Source organism: Syngnathus typhle, linkage group LG15 (assembly GCF_033458585.1).
Source record: "Syngnathus typhle isolate RoL2023-S1 ecotype Sweden linkage group LG15, RoL_Styp_1.0, whole genome shotgun sequence".
NCBI classification, from domain to species: Eukaryota; Metazoa; Chordata; class Actinopteri; order Syngnathiformes; family Syngnathidae; genus Syngnathus; species Syngnathus typhle.
The window spans coordinates 9,774,002-9,791,501 of record NC_083752.1 but is presented as its reverse complement, the minus strand read 5'-3'; positions in this window follow the sequence as shown (position 1 = coordinate 9,791,501).

Genomic DNA, 17,500 nt, shown 5'->3' with positions numbered 1-17,500 from the left:
AAGGCGACCGCCACAAGGCGACCGCCACTGGCCCCAAGCGCCAGCCCCGACCGCCACCCCCCGACCGCCACAAGGCGACCGCCACAAGGCGACCGCCACAAGGCGACCGCCACAAGGCGACCGCCACAAGGCGACCGCCACTGGCCCCAAGCGCCAGCCCCGACCGCCACCCCCCGACCGCCACAAGGCGACCGCCACAAGGCGACCGCCACCGGCCCCAAGCGCCAGCCCCGACCGCCACCCCCCGACCGCCACAAGGCGACCGCCACAAGGCGTTAGTGGCCGCGCCCGGTACTTTACTGGACCCTATTTGGCCCGCGGACCGGCCGGCGTCGCTTCCTTGAATGCTTAGCCGCCTTTCGAGCTGCCATGCCGGGCTTGAGTTAGTGGTTTGCGCCCGGTACTCTACGTTAAAAGTCAGGCGGAACGGCTCTGAAGCTCCAGACGGTGCTTCCTTGAATGCTTAGCCGCCTTTCGAGCTGCCATGCCGGGCTTGAGTTAGTTGTTTGCGCCCGGTACTCTACGTTAAAAGTCAGGCGGAACGGCTCTGAAGCTCCAGACGGTGCTTCCTTGAATGCTTAGCCGCCTTTCGAGCTGCCATGCCGGGCTTGAGTTAGTGGTTTGCGCCCGGTACTCTACGTTAAAAGTCAGGCGGAACGGCTCTGAAGCTCCAGACGGTGCTTCCTTGAATGCTTAGCCGCCTTTCGAGCTGCCATGCCGGGCTTGAGTTAGTGGTTTGCGCCCGGTACTCTACGTTAAAAGTCAGGCGGAACGGCTCTGAAGCTCCAGACGGTGCTTCCTTGAATGCTTAGCCGCCTTTCGAGCTGCCATGCCGGGCTTGAGTTAGTGGTTTGCGCCCGGTACTCTACGTTAAAAGTCAGGCGGAACGGCTCTGAAGCTCCAGACGGTGCTTCCTTGAATGCTTAGCCGCCTTTCGAGCTGCCATGCCGGGCTTGAGTTAGTGGTTTGCGCCCGGTACTCTACGTTAAAAGTCAGGCGGAACGGCTCTGAAGCTCCAGACGGTGCTTCCTTGAATGCTTAGCCGCCTTTCGAGCTGCCATGCCCGGCGTGGGTTTCGCGTCCGCGCCCGGTACATTATGGAAGCCAAAAAAAAAAAAAAATTCTAAGTGCGAGTGGGACCGGCCTGGGGGGCTTCCTTGAAAGCCCATCCGCCCTCCGAGCTCTCCCACCGGTCGTGGGTTGGCGTCCGCCACTGCTCAAAGCGAACTTCAAATTATCTGCTTAATAATGTGGAACACCATTCTTAAGTAGTTTTTCCTTAATTTGGGCTCAACTGGCCGGTAATGATCCCCGGTGTCTGAGATTGATCTCAGTGATCCAAAGAGCCCTGACACGTAATACCATCCATGAGTTTAATTGAAAAACAAAAAATGTAATCTTTATGACACATAAATACAATTTGCATAATAATTTGGAACACAGTGTAGACTTCCAGCGGACCGCGCGCGGCTCGGCTGACGGCGCAGCGCGATCTGGTACCGCTGCGCGGGACGAAACACGCCCCGTGCAGAGTTCCAGGCGGCCGGGAAGACATTTAAGCGCTGCCGCTGCAGCTGCGGCGGGGATTTGCCGTCCTCCGGTGGACACGACGAGTAAATACACCAGCAATCGCACTTACACCGTGTTCCAAATTATTATGCAAGTGACATTTATCTCAGATTTTCCTAAATAGTCGATGCAAAATGAGTCAGCATAATTTTCAAGTCATCAACCATTATTTTGATGAATTCTAATTTTATTGAACAAACCTCCGAATGATCACAGAATTTTTAAAAAATAAAAAACTTAAAATGCACTGTTCCACATTATTACGCACAACAGAGTTTTATAACATTTTATAGGTTTTTATGAACTGAAATGCCCATCTTAAGAATTTACAGCATTAGGAGGTCATATTTACTGAAATCAAAAGCTATTTCAAAGAAAAGACAAACAAGTTACATTTTAACATAGGACCCTTTATTTCAATAAAAAACAAAGTTACATTTTAACATAGGACCCTTTGTTCAACAGCAGCTTCACGATTCTTCCATCCACTGAACTTGTGAGTTTTTGTACAGTTTCTGGTTGAATTTCTTGGCAGGATCTAAGAATAGCCTGCCAGAGCTGCTCTTTGGAATTGAACTGCCTCCCACCTTCGTAGATTTTCTGCTTGACGATGCTCCACAAGTTTTCAATAGGATTGAGGTCAGGGGAGCATGGGGGCCACACCATCAGTTTCTCTCCCTTTATTCCCATAGATGCCAAAGACGTTGACGTATTTCTTGCAGCATGAGACGGTGCATTGTCATGCATGAAGATGATCTTTTGACGGAAAGCACGGTTCTTCCTGTTGTACCATGGACAGAAGTGTTGAGTCAGAAATTCCACGTAGTTAACAGACGTAATTTTGACGCCTTCAGGGACCCTAAAGGGGCCAAGCAGCTCTCTCCCCATGATTCCGGCCCAAAACATCACTCCGCCACCTCCCTGCTGACGCCGCAGCCTTGTTGGGCTATCGTGGCCGTCCACCAACCATCCACGACTCCATCCATCTGTAAAGTCAAGTCAAATCAAGTTTATTTGTATAGCCCTAAATCACAAGCAGTCTCAAAGGGCTTCACATAGACAGAAATTGACAATTATTCTCAAAGCATCCCCTGAGCTCTCAAAAGTGCAAGGAAAAACTTAAAAAACCCTACCTGGCCCATCCAAGGTGGCACGGCACTCGTCGGTGAACAGGACTGTCTGAAAATTTGTCTTCATGTAAGTCTGGGCCCACTGCAGCCGTTTCTGCTTGTTCGCGTTGTTCAGGGGTGGCCGAATGGAGGGTTTCCGCACAACTGCAAGCCTCTGGAGGATCCTGCACCTCGTCGTTCGTGGGACTTCACTGGCACCAGCAGCGTCGAATATTTGTTTGCTCGTCTTTAGTGGCATGCTTGCAGCCGCCCTCTTGATTCGATTTGTTTGTCTTGCAGAAACCTTCCTTGTCGTGCCTTTGTCTGCACGAACGCGCGTTTGCTCCGAATCAGCGACGAATTTCTTCAAAGTTCGATGGTCGCGCTTAAGCTTTCGTGCAATATCGAATGTCTGCATACCTTGTCCAAGGCATCGAACGATTTCACGCTTCTCGACAGCAGAGAGATCCTTTTTCCTCCCCATGGTTGAACGAAATGGCCGAACGCTTAAAAACGCGGAACTTAAATAGACTTGTTAATTACTACAATTGCGCTCACCTGGCAGACTACCATGGACTGTACCATGACTGAGGGTGATTTCAGTACTTGAAAAACAAAAAATGTAATCTTTATGACACTTAAATACATTTTGCATAATAATTTGGAACACGGGACCGTGTTCCAAATTATTATGCAAAGGATATTTATCTCAGATTTTCCTAAATAGCTTCCTTGAAATGTTACCCGGCTTTTGAGCTCTCCTGCCGGGCGTGGGTTTGCGTCAGCGCCCGGTAACATTATGGAAGCTAAAAGAAAGAAAAAAGAAACAAATCTAAGTGCGATTGCTGGTGTCTAAATACATTTTGCATAATAATTTGGAACACGGGACCGTGTTCCAAATTATTATGCAAGTGATATTTATCTCAGATTTTCCTAAATAGCTTTACTCGTCGTGCCGACCGGAGGGAGGCCACTCCCCGCCGCAGCTGAACAGTCATCCCGGCCTAGTGGAGGTCTGCGCAGGGGGGGTCTTCCTTGAAATGTTACCCGGCTTTTGAGCTCTCCTGCCGGGCGTGGGTTTGCGTCAGCGCCCGGTAACATTATGGAAGCTAAAAGAAAGAAAAAAGAAACAAATCTAAGAGCAAGTGCTGGTGTATTTACTCGTCGTGTCCACCGGAGGGAGGCAACTCCCCGCCGCAGCTGCAGAGGCAGCTTTGAAAAGTCATCCCGGCCTAGTGGAGGTCTGCGCAGGGGGGGTCTTCCTTGAAATGTTACCCGGCTTTTGAGCTCTCCTGTCCGGCGTGGGTTTGCGTCAGCGGCCGGTGTCATTTACTCGTCGTGCCGACCGGAGGGAGGCCACTCCCCGCCGCAGCTGAACAGTCATCCCGGCCTAGTGGAGGTCTGCGCAGGGGGGGTCTTCCTTGAAATGTTACCCGGCTTTTGAGCTCTCCTGCCGGGCGTGGGTTTGCGTCAGCGCCCGGTAACATTATGGAAGCTAAAAGAAAGAAAAAAGAAACAAATCTAAGTGCGATTGCTGGTGTCTAAATACATTTTGCATAATAATTTGGAACACGGGACCGTGTTCCAAATTATTATGCAAGTGATATTTATCTCAGATTTTCCTAAATAGCTTTACTCGTCGTGCCGACCGGAGGGAGGCCACTCCCCGCCGCAGCTGAACAGTCATCCCGGCCTAGTGGAGGTCTGCGCAGGGGGGGGGTCTTCCTTGAAATGTTACCCGGCTTTTGAGCTCTCCTGCCGGGCGTGGGTTTGCGTCAGCGCCCGGTAACATTATGGAAGCTAAAAGAAAGAAAAAGAAACAAATCTAAGAGCAAGTGCTGGTGTATTTACTCGTCGTGTCACCGGAGGGAGGCAACTCCCCGCCGCAGCCTGCAGAGGCAGCTTTGAAAAGTCATCCCGCTAGTGGAGGTCTGCGCAGGGGGGGTCTTCCTTGAAATGTTACCCGGCTTTTGAGCTCTCCTGTCCGGCGTGGGTTTGCGTCAGCGGCCGGTGTCATTTACTCGTCGTGCGACCCGGAGGGAGGCCACTCCCCGCCGCAGCTGAACAGTCATCCCGGCCTAGTGGAGGTCTGCGCAGGGGGGGTCTTCCTTGAAATGTTACCCCGGCTTTTGAGCTCTCCTGCCGGGCGTGGGTTTGCGTCAGCGCCCTGGTAACATTATGGAAGCTAAAAGAAAGAAAAAAGAAACAAATCTAAGTGCGATTGCTGGTGTCTAAATACATTTTGCATAATAATTGAGAACACGGGACCGTGTTCCAAATTATTATGCAAGTGATATTTATCTCAGATTTTCCTAAATAGCTTTACTCGTCGTGCCGACCGGAGGGAGGCCACTCCCCGCCGCAGCTGAACAGTCATCCCGGCCTAGTGGAGGTCTGCGCAGGGGGGGGTCTTCCTTGAAATGTTACCCGGCTTTTGAGCTCTCCTAGCCGGGCGTGGGTTTGCGTCAGCGCCCGGTAACATTATGGAAGCTAAAAGAAAGAAAAAAGAAACAAATCTAAGTGCGATTGCTGGTGTCTAAATACATATTTTGCATAATAATTTGAACACGGGACCGTGTTCCAAATTATTATGCAAGTGATATTTATCTCAGATTTTCCTAAATAGCTTTACTCGTCGTGCCGACCGGAGGGAGGCCACTCCCCGCCGCAGCTGAACAGTCATCCCGCCTAGTGGAGGTCTGCGCAGGGGGGGTCTTCCTTGAAAAGTTACCCGGCTTTTGAGCTCTCCTGTCCGGCGTGGGTTTGCGTCAGCGGCCGGTGTCATTTACTCGTCGTGCCGACCCGGAGGGAGGCCACTCCCCCGCCACAGCTGAACAGTCATCCCGGCCTAGTGGAGGTCTGCGCAGGGGGGTCTTCCTTGAAATGTTCACCCGCTTTTGAGCTCTCCTGTCCGGCGTGGGTTTGCGTCAGCGGCCGGTGTCATTTACTCGTCGTGCCGACCGGAGGAGGCCACTCCCCGCCACAGCTGAACAGTCATCCCGGCCTAGTGGAGGTCTGCGCAGGGGGGGTCTTCCTTGAAATGTTACCCGGCTTTTGAGCTCTCCTGTCCGGCGTGGGTTTGCGTCAGCGGCCGGTGTCATTTACTCGTCGTGCCGACCGGAGGAGGCCACTCCCCGCCGCAGCTGAACAGTCATCCCGGCCTAGTGGAGGTCTGCGCAGGGGGGGTCTTCCTTGAAATGTTACCCGGCTTTTGAGCTCTCCTGTCCGGCGTGGGTTTGCGGTCAGCGGCCGGTGTCATTTACTTCGTCGTGCCCGACCGGAGGAGGGCCACTCCCCGCCACAGCTGAACAGTCATCCCGGCCTAGTGGAGGTCTGCGCAGGGGGGGTCTTCCTTGAAATGTTACCCGGCTTTTGAGCTCTCCTGTCCGGCGTGGGTTTGCGTCAGCGGCCGGTGTCATTTACTCGTCGTGCCGACCGGAGGGAGGCCACTCCCCGCCACAGCTGAACAGTTCATCCCGGCCTAGTGGAGGTCTGCGCAGGGGGGGTCTTCCTTGAAATGTTACCCCGGCTTTTGAGCTCTCCTGTCCGGCGTGGGTTTGCGTCAGCGGCCGGTGTCATTTACTCGTCGTGCCGACCGGAGGGAGGCCACTCCCCGCCACAGCTGAACAGTCATCCCGGCCTAGTGGAGGTCTGCGCAGGGGGGGTCTTCCTTGAAATGTTACCCGGCTTTTGAGCTCTCCTGTCCGGCGTGGGTTTGCGTCAGCGGCCGGTGTCATTTTACTCGTCGTGCCGACCGGAGGGAGGCCACTCCCCGCCACAGCTGAACAGTCATCCCGGCCTAGTGGAGGTCTGCGCAGGGGGGGTCTTCCTTGAAATGTTACCACGGCTTTTGAGCTCTCCTGTCCGGCGTGGGTTTGCGTCAGCGGCCGGTGTCATTTACTCGTCGTGCCGGACCGGAGGGAGGCCACTCCCCGCCGCAGCTGAACAGTCATCCGGCTAGTGGAGGTCTGCGCAGGGGGGGTCTTCCTTGAAATGTTACCCGGCTTTGAGCTCTCCTGTCCGGCGTGGGTTTGCGTCAGCGGCCGGTGTCATTTACTCGTCGTGCCGACCGGAGGGAGGCACTCCCCGCCACAGCTGAATCAGTCATCCCGGCCTAGTGGAGGTCTGCGCAGGGGGGGTCTTCCTTGAAATGTTACCCCGGCTTTTGAGCTCTCCTGTCCCGGCGTGGGTTTGCGTCAGCGGCCGGTGTCATTTACTCGTCGTGCCGACCGGAGGAGGCCACTCCCCGCCACAGCTGAACAGTCCATCCCGGCCTAGTGGAGGTCTGCGCAGGGGGGGTCCTTCCTTGAAATGTTACCCGGCTTTGAGCTCTCCTGTCCGGCGTGGGTTTGCGTCAGCGGCCGGTGTCATTTACTCGTCGTGCCGACCGAGAGGGAGGCCACTCCCCGCCGCAGCTGAACAGTCATCCCGCCTAGTGGAGGTCTGCGCAGGGGGGGGTCTTCCTTGAAATGTTAACCCGGCTTTTGAGCTCTCCTGTCCGGCGTGGGTTTGCGTCAGCGGCCGGTGTCATTTACTCGTCGTGCCGACCGGAGGGGAGGCCACTCCCCGCCACAGCTGAACAGTCATCCCGGCTAGTGGAGGTCTGCGCAGGGGGGGTCTTCCTTGAAATGTTACCCGGCTTTTGAGCTCTCCTGTCCGCGTGGTTTGCGTCAGCGGCCGGTGTCATTTACTCGTCGTGCCGACCGGAGGGAGGCCCACTCCCCGCCACAGCTGAACAGTCATCCCGGCTAGTGGAGGTCTGCGCAGGGGGGGTCTTCCTTGAAATGTTACCCGGCTTTTGAGCTCTCCTGTCCGGCGTGGGTTTGCGTCAGCGGCCGGTGTCATTACTCGTCGTGCCGACGGAGGGAGGCCACTCCCCGCCACAGCTGAACAGTCATCCCGGCCTAGTGGAGGTCTGCGCAGGGGGGTCTTCCTTGAAATGTTACCCGGCTTTTGAGCTCTCCTGTCCGGCGTGGGTTTGCGTCAGCGGCCGGTGTCATTTACTCGTCGTGCCGACCGGAGGGAGGCCACTCCCCGCCACAGCTGAACAGTCATCCCGGCCTAGTGGAGGTCTGCGCAGGGGGGGTCTTCCTTGAAATGTTACCCGGCTTTTGAGCTCTCCTGTCCGGCGTGGTTTGCGTCAGCGGCCGGTGTCATTTACTCGTCGTGCCGACCGGAGGGAGGCCACTCCCGCCACAGCTGAACAGTCCATCCCGGCCTAGTGGAGGTCTGCGCAGGGGGGGTCTTCCTTGAAATGTTACCCGGCTTTTGAGCTCTCCTGTCCGGCGTGGGTTTGCGTCAGCGGCCGGTGTCATTTACTCGTCGTGCCGACCGGAGGAGGCCACTCCCCGCCACAGCTGAACAGTCATCCCGGCCTAGTGGAGGTCTGCGCAGGGGGGTCTTCCTTGAAATGTTCCCGGCTTTTGAGCTCTCCTGTCCGGCGTGGGTTTGCGTCAGCGGCCGGTGTCATTTACTCGTCGTGCCGACCGGAGGGAGGCCACTCCCCGCCACAGCTGAACAGTCATCCCGGCCTAGTGGAGGTCTGGCGCAGGGGGGGGTCTTCCCTTGAAATGTTTACCCGGCTTTTGAGCTCTCCTGTCCGGCGTGGGTTTGCGTCAGCGGCCGGTGTCATTTACTCGTCGTGCCGACCGGAGGAGGCCACTCCCCGCCACAGCTGAACAGTCATCCCGGCCTAGTGGAGGTCTGCGCAGGGGGGGTCTTCCTTGAAATGTTACCCGGCTTTTGAGCTCTCCTGTCCGGCGTGGGTTTGCGTCAGCGGCCGGTGTCATTTACTCGTCGTGCCGACCGGAGGGAGGCCACTCCCCCGCCACAGCTGAACAGTCATCCGGCCTAGTGGAGGTCTGCGCAGGGGGGTCTTCCTTGAAATGTTACCCGGCTTTTGAGCTCTCTCTGTCCGGCGTGGGTTTGCGTCAGCGGCCGGTGTCATTTACTCGTCGTGTCCACCGGAGGGAGGCCACTCCCGCCGCAGCTGCAGCGGCAGCTTTGAAACGTCATCCCGGCCCCCTGGAACTGTGCGCGGGGGGGGCGATGCGTCCCGTGCGAGGTACCAGGTCGCGCTGCGCCGTCTGCCTGGCCGCTTTGGCCCGCTGGAAGTCTATTAAAGCTCCGCGATCTCCGCCTCGTGCTTAAAAAGCGTCCATCCGCTCTCCTGGAGCTTCTTTCGGTCATCTCGTCCGCGTGCACGGCCTGCCGGTGGCACCGGCTGGAGCTCCGCAAAAAGCTCCATTTCTGTTAAAAATGCTTAGCCGCGTCCCAGGAAGCCCAATCGGGCGTAGAAAGTGAGGGGGAAGGCCCCAAGCACCGGCTGGAAGTCCCAAAAAAGCTCCATGATTGGTCAATAATGCTTAGCCGCCTCCCTGGAAGCCTAATCGGGCATAAAAAGCTAGGCGGAACGGCCCCAAAGCTCCACACGGAAGTCCCAAAAAGCTCCATGATTGGTCAATATGCTTAGCCGCCTCCCTGGAAGCCTAATCGGGGCATAAAAAGCTAGCGGAACGGCCCCAAGCTCCACACGGAAGTCCCAAAAAAGCTCCATGATTGGTCAATAATGCTTAGCCGCCTCCCTGGAAGCCTAATCGGGCATAAAAAGCTAGGCGGAACGGCCCAAAGCTCCACACGGAAGTCCCAAAAAAGCTCCATGATTGGTCAATAATGCTTAGCCGCCTCCCTGGAAGCCTAATCGGGCATAAAAAGCTAGGCGGAACGGCCCAAAGCTCCACACGGAAGTCCCAAAAAAGCTCCATGATTGGTCAATAATTGCTTAGCCGCCTCCCTGGAAGCCTAATCGGGCATAAAAAGCTAGGCGGAACGGCCCCAAAGCCTCACACGGAAGTCCCAAAAAAGCTCCATGATTGGTCAATAATGCTTAGACCGCCTTCCCTGGAAGCCTAATCGGGCATAAAAAGCTAGGCGGAACGGCCCAAAGCTCCACACGAAGTCCCAAAAAAGCTCCATGATGGTCAATAATGCTTAGCCGCCTCCCTGGAAAGCCTAATCGGAGCATAAAAAGTTAGGCGGAACGGCCCAAAGCTCCACACGGAAGTCCAAAAAAGCTCCATGATTGGTCAATAATGCTTAGCCGCCTCCCTGGAAGCCTAATCGGGCATAAAAAGCTAGGCGGAACGGCCCCAAAGCTCCACACGGAAGTCCCAAAAAGCTCCATGAATGGTCAATAATGCTTAGCCGCCTCCCTGGAAGCCTAATCGGGCATAAAAATTAGGCGGAACGGCTCCAAAGCTCCACACGGAAGTCCCAAAAAAGCTCCATGATTGGTCAATAATGCTTAGCCGCCTCCCTGGAAGCCTAATCTGGGCATAAAAAGTTTAGGCGGAACGGCCCCAAGCTCCACACGGAAGTCCCAAAAAAGCTCCATGATTGGTCAATAATGCTTAGCCGCCTCCCTGGAAGCCTAATCGGGCATAAAAAGTTAGGCGGAACGGCCCCAAAGCTCCACACGGAAGTCCGAAAAAAGCTCAAAAATTTTCTAAGTGCCAACGGCTCATTCGCCGTAATGTGTCCGCTCCGCGCTCGGTTCCCCGGTCGGCCGCGAATAGCGCAAAATCAGCCTCACGGAAGTTCGAAAAAAGCTCAAAAATTTTCTAAGTGCCAACGGCTCATTCGCCGTAATGTGTCCCGCTCCGCGCTGGTTCCCGGTCGGCCGCGAATAGCGCAAAATCAGCCTCACGGAAGTTCGAAAAAAGCTCAAAAATTTTCTAAGTGCCAACGGCTCATTCGCCGTAAGTGTCCGCTCCGCGCTGGTTCCCCGGTCGGACCGCGAATAGCGCAAAATCAGCCTCACGGAAGTTCGAAAAAAGCTCAAAAATTTTCTAAGTGCCAACGGCTCATTCGCCGTAATGTGTCCGCTCCGCGCTGGTTCCCCGTCGGCCGCGAATAGCGCAAAAATCAGCCTAAGTGCAGTACCAACCTTGGCGTGTTGGTGCGCCAGAGTACGATGAGTTGGTCCCCCTAGTCACTGTACTCATTACCTTTACCCCCTAATCGCAAAATATAGTCAGAACGTATATGCAGAAGACTATTTTTTTCTTTTTAAAATTTTCTAAGTGCCAGCGGATGCTGGCACACGAACTGTCCGAGCTACGACGGTTCTCCGGTCGGACAGCGAGGGTGAAAAAGCGTCCTAAAATCACCGAGGGCTGCCGCACAAGTTGTCCGAGTGGCGACGGTTCCCCGGTCGGCCACGAATGTCGAAAATTCGGCCTCTCCACCACGGAGGTCGGTGAGAATTTCAGAATATTTTCTAAGTGCCAACGCTTCTTGCGCCGTAAAGTGTCCGCTTTGCCTGGTTCCCTCGGTCGCCACAAATAGCGAAAAATCAGCCTCTCCTTCTGGAGCTCGCCTAAGTGCCAACGGCTCTTGCGCCGTAATGTGTCCGCTTTGTCTGGTTCCCTCGGTCGGCCACAAACGGCGAAAAAATCAGCCTCTCCTTCTGGAGCTCGTGCCAACTTTGGCGAATATTTTCTAAGTGCCAACGGCTCTTGCGCCGTAAAGTGTCCGCTTTGCCTGGTTCCCTCGGTCGGCCACAAATAGCGAAAATCAGCCTCTCCTTCTGGAGCTCGTGCCAACTTTGGCGAATATTTTCTAAGTGCCAACGGCTCTTGCGCCGTAATGTGTCCGCTTTGCCTGGTTCCCTCGGTCGGCCACAAATAGCGAAAAACCCAGCCTCCTCCTCTGGAGCTCGCCTAAGTGCCAACGGCTCTTGCGCCGTAATGTGTCCGCTTTGCCTGGTTCCCTCGGTCGGACCACAAACGGCGAAAAATCAGCCTCTCCTTCTGGAGCTCGCCTAAGTGCCAACGGCTCTTGCGCCGTAATGTGTCCGCTTTGCTGGTTCCCTCGTCGGCACAAATAGCGAAAAACCAGCCTCTCCTTCTGGAGCTCGCCTAAGTGCCAACGGCTCTTGCGCCGTAATGTGTCCGCTTGCCTGGTTCCCTCGGTCGGCCACAAACGGCGAAAAATCAGCCTCTCCTTCTGGAGCTCGCCTAAGTGCCAACCGGCTCTTGCGCCGTAATGTGTCCGCTTTGCCTGGTTCCCTCGGTCGGCCACAAATAGCGAAAAACAGCCTCTCCTTCTGGAGCTCGCCTAAGTGCCAACGGCTCTTGCGCCGTAATGTGTCCGCTTGCCTGGTTCCCTCGGTCGGCCACAAACGCGAAAAATCGCCTCTCCTTCTGGAGCTCGCCTAAGTGCCAACGGCTCTTGCGCCGTAATGTGTCCGCTTTGCCTGGTTCCCTCGGTCGGCCACAAATAGCGAAAAACCAGCCTCTCCTTCTGGAGCTCGCCTAAGTGCCAACGGCTCTTGCGCCGTAATGTGTCCGCTTTGCCTGGTTCCCTCGGTCGGCCACAAACGGCGAAAAATCAGCCTCTCCTTCTGGAGCTCGCCTAAGTGCCAACGGCTCTTGCGCGTAATGTGTCCGCTTTGCCTGGTTCCCTCGGTCGGCACAAATAGCGAAAAAACCAGCCTCTCCTTCTGGAGCTCGCTAAGTGCCAACGGCTCTTGCGCCGTAATGTGTCCGCTTTGCCTGGTTCCCTCGTCGAGCCACAACGGCGAAAATCAGCCTCTCTTCTGGAGCTCGCCTAAGTGCCAACGGCTCTTGCGCCGTAATGTGTCCGCTTTGCCTGGTTCCCTCGGTCGGCCACAAATAGCGAAAACCAGCCTCTCCTTCTGGAGCTCGCCTAAGTGCCAACGGCTCTTGCGCCGTAATGTGTCCGCTTTGCCTGGTTCCCTCGGTCGGCCACAAACGGCGAAAAATCAGCCTCTCCTTCTGGAGCTCGCCTAAGTGCCAACGCTCTTGCGCCGTAATGTGTCCGCTTTGCCTGGTTCCCTCGGTCGGCCACAAATAGCGAAAAACCAGCCTCTCCTTCTGGAGCTCGCCCTAAAAAAATGCCAACGGGCTCTTGCGCCGTAATGTGTCCGCTTTGCCTGGTTCCCTCGGTCGGCCACAAACGGCGAAAAAATCAGCCTCTCCTTCTGGAGCTCGCCTAAGTGCCAACGGCTCTTGCGCCGTAATGTGTCCGCTTTGCCTGGTTCCCTCGGTCGGCCCACAAATAGCGAAAAATCAGCCTCTCCTTCTGGAGCTCGTTGCAACTTTGGCGAATATTTTCTAAGTGCCAACGGCTCTTGCGCCGTAATGTGTCCGCTTTGCCTGGTTCCCTCGGTCGGCCACAAATAGCGAAAAACCAGCCTTCCTTCTGGAGCTCGCCTAAGTGCCAACGGCTCTTGCGCCGTAATGTGTCCGCTTTGCCTGGTTCCCTCGGTCGGGCCACAAATAGCGAAAAATCAGCCTCTCCTTCTGGAGCTCGCCTAAGTGCCAACGGCTCTTGCGCCGTAATGTGTCCGCTTTGTCTGGTTCCCTCGGTCGGCCACAAACGGCGAAAAATCAGCCCTCTCCTTCTGGAGCTCGTGCCAACTTTGGCGAATATTTTCTAAGTGCCAACGGCTCTTGCGCCGTAAAGTGTCCGCTTTGCCTGGTTCCTCGGTCGGCCACAAATAGCGAAAAATCAGCCTCTCCTTCTGGAGCTCGTGCCAACTTTGGCGAATATTTTCTAAGTGCCAACGGCTCTTGCGCCGTAATGTGTCCGCTTTGCCTGTTCCATCGGTCGGCCACAATAGCGAAAAACAGCCTCTCCTTCTGGAGCTCGCCTAAGTGCCAACGGCTCTTGCGCCGTAATGTGTCCGCTTTGCCTGGTTCCCTCGGTCGGCCACAAACGGCGAAAAACCAGCCTCTCCTTCTGGAGCTCGCCTAAGTGCCAACGGCTCTTGCGCCGTAATGTGTCCGCTTTGCCTGGTTCCTCGTCGGCCACAAATAGCGAAAAATCAGCCTCTCCTTCTGAGCTCGTGCCAACTTTGGCGAATATTTCTAAGTGCCAACGGCTCTTGCGCCGTAATGTGTCCGCTTTGCTGGTTCCCTCGGTCGGCCACAAATAGCGAAAAACCAGCCTCTCCTTCTGGAGCTCGCCTAAGTGCCAACGGCTCTTGCGCGTAATGTGTCCGCTTTGCCTGGTTCCCCTCGTCGGCCACAAATAGCGAAAAACCAGCCTCTCCTTCTGGAGCTCGCCTAAGTGCCAACGGCTCTTGCGCCGTAATGTGTCCGCTTTGCCTGGTTCCCTCGGTCGGCCACAAACGGCGAAAAATCAGCCTCTCCTTCTGGAGCTCGCCTAAGTGCCAACGGCTCTTGCGCCGTAATGTGTCCGCTTTGCCTGGTTCCCTCGTCGGCCACAAATAGCGAAAAACCAGCCTCTCCTTCTGGAGCTCGCCTAAGTGCAACGGCTCTTGCGCCGTAATGTGTCCGCTTTGCCTGGTTCCTCGGTCGGACAAACGGCGAAAAAATCAGCCTCTCCTTCTGGAGCTCGCCTAAGTGCCAACGGCTCTTGCGCCGTAATGTGTCCGCTTTGCCTGGTTCCCTCGGTCGGCCACAAATAGCGAAAAACCAGCCTCTCCTTCTGGAGCTCGCCTAAGTGCCAACGGCTCTTGCGCCGTAATGTGTCCGCTTTGCCTGTTCCCTCGGTCGGCCACAAACGGCGAAAAATCAGCCTCTCCTTCTGGAGCTCGCCTAAGTGCCAACGGCTCTTGCGCCGTAATGTGTCCGCTTTGCCTGTTCCCTCGGTCGGCCACAAATAGCGAAAAACCAGCCTCTCCTTCTGGAGCTCGCCTAAGTGCCAACGGCTCTTGCGCCGTAATGTGTCCGCTTTGCCTGGTTCCCTCGGTCGGCCACAAACGGCGAAAAATCAGCCTCTCCTTCTGGAGCTCGCCTAAGTGCCAACGGCTCTTGCGCCGTAATGTGTCCGCTTTGCCTGGTTCCCTCGGTCGGCCACAAATAGCGAAAAACCAGCCTCTCCTTCTGGAGCTCGCCTAAGTGCCAACGGCTCTTGCGCCGTAATGTGTCCGCTTTGCCTGGTTCCCTCGGTCGGCCACAAACGGCGAAAAATCAGCCTCTCCTTCTGGAGCTCGCCTAAGTGCCAACGGCTCTTGCGCCGTAATGTGTCCGCTTTGCCTGGTTCCCTCGGTCGGCCACAAATAGCGAAAAACCAGCCTCTCCTTCTGGAGCTCGCCTAAGTGCCAACGGCTCTTGCGCCGTAATGTGTCCGCTTTGCCTGGTTCCCTCGGTCGGCCACAAACGGCGAAAAATCAGCCTCTCCTTCTGGAGCTCGCCTAAGTGCCAACGGCTCTTGCGCCGTAATGTGTCCGCTTTGCCTGGTTCCCTCGGTCGGCCACAAATAGCGAAAAACCAGCCTCTCCTTCTGGAGCTCGCCTAAGTGCCAACGGCTCTTGCGCCGTAAAGTGTCCGCTTTGTCTGGTTCCCTCGGTCGGCCACAAACGGCGAAAAATCAGCCTCTCCTTCTGGAGCTCGTGCCAACTTTGGCGAATATTTTCTAAGTGCCAACGGCTCTTGCGCCGTAAAGTGTCCGCTTTGTCTGGTTCCCTCGGTCGGCCACAAATAGCGAAAAATCAGCCTCTCCTTCTGGAGCTCGCGCAAGTGCCAACGGCTCTTGCGCCGTAAAGTGTCCGCTTTGTCTGGTTCCCTCGGTCGGCCACAAATAGCGAAAAATCAGCCTCTCCTTCTGGAGCTCGTGCCAACTTTGGCGAATATTTTCTAAGTGCCAACGGCTCTTGCGCCGTAATGTGTCCGCTTTGTCTGGTTCCCTCGGTCGGCCACAAATAGCGAAAAATCAGCCTCTCCTTCTGGAGCTCGTGCCAACTTTGGCGAATATTTTCTAAGTGCCAACGGCTCTTGCGCCGTAATGTGTCCGCTTTGTCTGGTTCCCTCGGTCGGCCACAAATAGCGAAAAATCAGCCTCTCCTTCTGGAGCTCGTGCCAACTTTGGCGAATATTTTCTAAGTGCCAACGGCTCTTGCGCCGTAAAGTGTCCGCTTTGCCTGGTTCCCTCGGTCGGCCACAAATAGCGAAAAATCAGCCTCTCCTTCTGGAGCTCGCGCCAACTTTGTCAAAAAATTTCTAAGTGCCAACGGCTCTTGCGCCGTAAAGTGTCCGCTTTGCCTGGTTCCCTCGGTCGGCCACAAATAGCGAAAAATCAGCCTCTCCTTCTGGAGCTCGCGCCAACTTTGTCAAAAAATTTCTAAGTGCCAACGGCTCTTGCGCCGTAAAGTGTCCGCTTTGCCTGGTTCCCTCGGTCGGCCACAAATAGCGAAAAATCAGCCTCTCCTTCTGGAGCTCGCGCCAACTTTGTCGAAAAATTTCTAAGTGCCAACGGCTCTTGCGCCGTAAAGTGTCCGCTTTGTCTGGTTCCCTCGGTCGGCCGCAAATAGCGAAAAATCAGCCTCTCGCCCGTCAGGTACCAGGCGTTGGGGTACCAGGGGTAAGTGCAGTACCAGCTTTGGTCTGTTGGTGCGCCAGAGTACGATGAGTTGGTCCCCCTAGTCACTGTACTCATTACCTTTACCCCCAAATCGCAAAATATAGTCAGAACGAGTGTGGGGAACACAAGTTTTGGCCCCGAGAACCAGGCGGCTGGTGTCTCTAGCGATGTGTTCCCCCCCAAAAAGTGTTCACATGCTCGGACAGCGAACCTAGGAGCTACCGCAAAGCACTCTGGAAGTGCAAGAGCGAAAAATTTTCTAAGTACAAAAACTCTCGAAAATTTTCAAAGTGTCACAGTGCTCGAAAATTTTCAAAGTGCTACATGCTTTCCATCCAAGGAAGGAATAGTGGAGGACCGGCCGCCTCCTTAAACACAAGCCGGCGGAACGACGGGGAGGACCGGCCGCCTCCTTAAACACAGGCCGGTGGAACGTTTGGCAGAATTCTTCTCGTGGAGGACCGGCCGCCTCCTTAAAACACAAGCCGGCGGAACGACGGGGAGGACCGGCCGCCTCCTTAAACACAGGCCGGTGGAACGTTTGGCAGAATTCTTCTCGTGGAGGACCGGCCGCCTCCTTAAACACAGGCCGGTGGGAACGGTTGGCAGAATTGCGTGACGGCCGCCTGCTCCCGGCGTCCGCACGTGAACGAACACCCCCTCCCGGGGACGGCCGTCTGCTCCCGACCGCCGTCCTTCACCCCCTCACCTTCCGGACCCCCGTCTGCTCCCGGCGGGCCTCCGAGTACCCCCACCTTCTCCCGAACTGACCGACAGGCAATGAGACCCGCCTTGGTAGGGCCCCCACCGGCCCCGGCTCGCGCCGGCGTTGGGTGGACGGTTCCTCCCCACTTGCGGGTCGCTCTCCACGGAGGACCGGTCGCCTCACTAAACATAGGCCGGGCGAAAATCTGCGAATGTTATACATCCAAGGAGGGAGGACCGGCCGCCTCCTTAAACCACCGGCCGGGCGAAAATATGCGAATGTTATACATCCAAGGAGGGAGGACCGGTCGCCTCACTAAACATAGGCCGGGCGAAAATCTGCGAATGTTATACATCCAAGGAGGGAGGACCGGCCGCCTCCTTAAACCACCGGCCGGGCGAAAATCTGCGAATGTTATACATCCAAGAAAGGAAGGAAGGAGGGAACCGGCCGCCTCCTTAAACACAGGCCGGGCGAAAATCTGCGAATCTTATCCATCCAAGGACGGAGGACCGGCCGCCTCCTTAAACACAGGCCGGTAGGAACGGTTGGCAGAATCGCGTGACGGCCGCCTGCTCCCGGCGTCCGCACGTGAACGAACACCCCCTCCCGGGGACGGCCGTCTGCTCCCGGCCGCCGTCCTTCACCCCCCTCAGCTTCCGGACCCCCGTCTGCTCCCGGCGGGCCTCCGAGTACCCTCCCCTTCTCCCGAACTGACCGACTGGCACTCATGACCCGCCTTGGTAGGGCCCCCACCGGCCCCGGC